The sequence below is a fragment of the Aquarana catesbeiana genome, linkage group LG08 (genome assembly GCF_042186555.1).
Source record: "Aquarana catesbeiana isolate 2022-GZ linkage group LG08, ASM4218655v1, whole genome shotgun sequence".
In the NCBI taxonomy this organism is placed as follows: Eukaryota; Metazoa; Chordata; class Amphibia; order Anura; family Ranidae; genus Aquarana; species Aquarana catesbeiana.
Genome location: NC_133331.1, coordinates 68,160,237 through 68,165,115, shown reverse-complemented (window position 1 = coordinate 68,165,115; position 4,879 = coordinate 68,160,237).

The following is a 4,879-nucleotide window of genomic DNA, read 5'->3' as shown; positions in this document are numbered from 1 at the left end:
CGACACCAAATCCCTTGCTAATTCATCCCTGCTGACAGGGGGGGACCCAGGGACTCCCTGATTGATGAGGAGAGAGGAGGATTTTTGCTCCGGGGCCACGATCGCCGGACGCTCCCGGCCTACCTCGAGAGACTAAGCCGCAGCCGCGGCCTTTCCTGGCGGGCCAGGAGATCCCTGGCGTGATCGGCTCTGCTGCCAGGTCTCATCAGCTGCCGCAGACCGCGGATGGAGGCGGGAGAGCCGACCCTGGCTGGAATATAGGCCGTGTTCTGGGCCTGTTCCTTTCTTCCCCCCACGTTTAACTAGGCCGAAGCCGCGGCCTTTCCTGAGGGCCCGAGGCCGTCGGACCGGCTGGAAGAGTACCCGACCCCTCTGGCCTGGAGGGAGGGGGCCCTGAGATGGCTGGACATCGCTGTCTGGGAAGCGGAGCAACCCCTGGAGCATCTCCACCCCCTGACATCCCGGTTGTGATGAGCTGAGGCTGGGTTGAATACCCCTGTAGGCCTGTAGTGGTCATCTCCTGTACTACATAATCGCAGGTGAGGGGGAAGACTGTCAGGGGGACACAAGCTGAACTGTTCCTTCTGCCTGAATACTCCTGACCCCGCAGACAGACTCTCACAGCCAGTTATTGACTATTGCCCAGATCAGGGCCCCAAGCATCTGAATGAGGCGCAGGATCTCCAGCGCAAAATATAGTAAAGGGGGCAAAAGGTTGACCTTTCCACCACAGTTGGACTCCACCCAGACGCCTACCTGCCCCTCTTCGGAGGCTCTCACCACATGCAGTGCCCACAAAACCTCGCAGACGAACACCATGGAGTCGGACGACTCTCGACCACCCTGGCTGGCAGACGTCATGGCGGCCATCGCTACTTGCCAATCCCCGTTAACAACAAAAATTGAAGCTGTTCAGCTGGATATGGGTCTAATCCGCCAAGATATAGACAAACTCAGGTCGCGTGTCACTGAGACGGAGCAAAGACTGAGTACCACCGAAGACATCATGGCGGAACATGAAGCATCACTCCGTACGCTTCAAACCAAAGTAAAGGCCCTTGAATATAGAGCTGAAGACGCAGAGAACAGAAAATCGGCGCAATAATCTTCTCATTATTGGTTTACCAGAGGGGGCGGAGGGGAACAATCCTACTTCCTTCATAGAGGGTCTGTTGCGTGACCTTTTACCCGAGGCCCGTTGGTCACCCTACTATACGGTTGAGAGGGTGCACCGCATTCCGCCTAAGCCGGGGCCTCCTGGATCACCTTTGCGCACCTTCATTCTCCGTCTCCTCAACTTTAGAGACAGCGACAAAGTTCTCCGCGCCTCTAGAGTTGTTGGGGACCTCAGATTCCAGAAGACTAAGCTGATGATTTTCCCCGACTACTTGGTGGAGACCCAGAAACTCAGAAAATCTTTCGACCAAGTTAAAGCGGCTTTACGATCACGCAGCATTCGCTAGTGTTCTCTTCCCTGCTCGCCTGAGAGTCCAGGACAGCGAGACAACTCGATTCTTTGCCACACCGAGAGAGGCCTCTGCCTGGCTGGACTCGCTACCACAGATTCGCTGATTGCCTAACCGGTACGTGCCGTCTGACCCTTTTCACTGTTTACTCACAATAGCCTGGGCCCAGGTCTGAGTTATCACACAAACTACCCCATGGATGACTTAGTTTTGTTGCACAGGTTATGCCCAGTTCAAACCCATGGTGTGTTCAGACTTGAGGGGGGTTGCTAACTATCCCTATCAGGAAAATTTAAGTTAATGCTCCTGCCAAAGAACATGGTCAGGTGACTGTTGAGATAGGAAGTTCCTTTACACTTGCTTGCTCCCTTGAGGAGTACTGGAGTTCCTGTTTTGTGTATTCTCCTAATGCTGGATCGACTTCACTGTGGGGGTCGCAATATGGTTTACTTCCCTTCGTTTGACCTTTAGTTCCTCACAGTCTGTTGTATTACCATAGCGGAGTTCTCACATCTGGAAAGCCGCTGGAACTGCTGCTTAACCCCCCCTCCCCCTTGTGAAGTCTCGGGGGGGCGGGCTTGCCTCTTCCACGGACCCCCTGTTGCAGCCGGCGAGCTGAATAAGTTCAGGATTGAAACCCGTCTCAGTTTCCCCTACTGGGGCTAGTTTCATTTACTTTAGATATCGGGATCCTACATCTGTTTTTAGTTTGGTTTTGTTTGACAATTGTACTAAAATAATTGACTCATCAGCATTGCACTGTCTCCAGATGTGTCCGTTTTGGGTCCTGGGGTCCAGTTCAAGAGCCGAGACCAACATTGATCCTAACATTCTTATTATACTTGGTAACCATGTCCTCCCTTAATATTTTATCCTGGAACACCAGGGGACTGAATTCCCCGGTCAAGCATTCTCTGGTGTTCCAATTCATTAAAGCTTATAATCCACATATATGTGTACTCTCCAAGAAACGCACCTAACAGGAAGTAGGGTTTTGGCCCTAAAAAAACCTTGGTGGGCCACCACTACCACTCCACGCATTCCACTTTCTCTAGGGGGGTTACTATTCTGGTATTGAAATCACTTCCTTTCCGGCTCTTGGATTTGGCCCTGGACCCTGATGGTCGGTATGTTATTATCCATGCTAAAATATACTCTCTAACGTGGACCATTGTGGGCTTATATTTGCCTCCTCCGGCTTCTTTGCTGGTGCTCAATCAGATCACCGGCAAGATAGCCGACTTTGCATCTGACAATAATGTCATATTGGGAGATTTTAATCTGGTTCCTGACCCGGATTTTGACAGGCTAACTTCTGCGGGACATCATTGCCCTGGGTTGGCTGAGTGGGCGGATACCTATGGCCTGACTGATGTCTGGAGGTGGCGACACCCCCGGACCAGTTACAAAGAAAGTCTGAGAACTGACCCCTAACATAAACCACCTCCATCCCTAATATCAGAAAAAGAAAAAAACGAACGTCGCCCATGGGACTTTAAATGAGGTGTAAATGGTGATCAAAGGGTAAACAGGTATAGAGGTACAAATATTTTATTAAAAACAACAGCATAATCCATAATAGGACAAGAGCATGGGTGAACAGGTTCATAAAGCAGCAACATTGCATAGTAATCCTACAACATAGCCATAATATAATAGTAATACATATAATACAGGTATGCATGGTACATCTCTAACCCGACGCGTTTCGCGAGCTTTCCTCGCTTCATCAGGGGCTGATGTGCATAACTGCTGTCTGTAAAAACAGATTGAAGTAATTAGAGTATCGGTTGTGATTGGGTAAAAGCAAGAAGCCAGAACCGATCATCCCATACTTACTTGTAAGACCAAGGCTACAGACACAGAACCCAGGTAGGGGTCGGCGGAGGGCATCTCCCCCAGGAGCTGAAGAGGCCGAGGACCCAACCAGAGGACCGAGGCCAGGCGTGGGGGGCAGCATGGCAAATGAAAGAGAGAGGAGAGCGTGAACCCAAATTGTTCCCAAATGTACTGCAGGGCAACTCACTGTATGGAAATATAAGTATAAGGTAGTATAAGATTAAAGGGTTTGGAAGTATGAGATGTATATCATGGCATCAAATGCAAGGTATGCTAATGAACAGGGTCTAAAATAATAGCATTGGTAATGTCATAGAAATATAAAGTATGTGCTACTTGCATAGTATGCATAGGGTGTCCCGCAGAGCAGAGAGAAAAAGGAGGGTACAGAGTGAAGGAATGAATGAGAAAGGAAAGAAAATGGAAGGGGAGAAGAGGAGAACAAGGGGAGGTGAAGTGAATAGTGATAGAGAAAAGACAAAGAAAAAGAAAAAGACAAGCAAGAGGAACAGGACCAGGGGGAAGGGAAAGAAAGAAAGTGGGAGAAGTGGAGGGAAATGAAGCACAGTGAAAAGAAGGACAAAATTATTAATAATGTGATGGACTAGAAAAATACTTTCATGTGAAAGGAAGAAGGGAGTGAAAAGAGTGTAATTAGAGGAGTCAGTCAGAAACAGCAAGTGAGGATAGGTACGCTGTGGGGTACAGGTATTCATATTAAAGTAAATTAAATAAGGTGCCTACCAATGTAGTGAAGCGTCCCGACTAAGTGTCGGAGAGAGACGGTGAGGGAAAAGTTTGCCATACTGACACCCCCTGCCTTATACCCGGACATCCGCCGAGTTCTCCGCCCCTAGCGTCATGCGTAGCTAAGGAGATCGCAACGCACCCGCCGCAAAGAGGCAGGCACTCGCGATCCCCAGCTACCGCCTGGATGACACATCCCGCCCATCAGGGAGGGGGATACCGCTGGATTGCAGGCATCCCCAGGTGGGCGTGGAAAAGCATGACGCCGATGCACTGGTGGCCCCGCCCCTCCGGGGAGACCAGAGAGACGGGGACAGCTGGGGAGATGAATCCCCATTTGTGCATCGCAGCTCCCAGAGGATAAAACAGACCGCTCAACCCAAACATGGGCGCAGTGAAGGAGCCAGGTCTGCAAGTACATAGTCAAATTCAAACATGATAATGGTAAGGGTATACTAGCATAGTCATTGAGGTTCAGTAGTAGCCGAACCAATAAAACCCATAAGATCTAGGATCAGCATCAGACTGGGGCATTATGGTGTCTTCCACCTGGGTACAAATTACAAAGAAAGTCTGAGAACTGACCCCTAACATAAACCAGGACCACCCCCGGACCAGGGCATACACATGCCACTCAGCTTCTCACAGAACATTTTCCAGAATGGACCTGGTCTTCGCAGGGAGCCAGGTCCTCCCACGGGTCATAGACATACAAATATTGCCCAGGGGAATCTCTGATCACGCACCCTTGTTGTTGTCGCTGGACCTTTCCCTGGGCCCAGTAGACAGGATATGGAGGCTCTCTAGATTTTGGATATCAGACACTG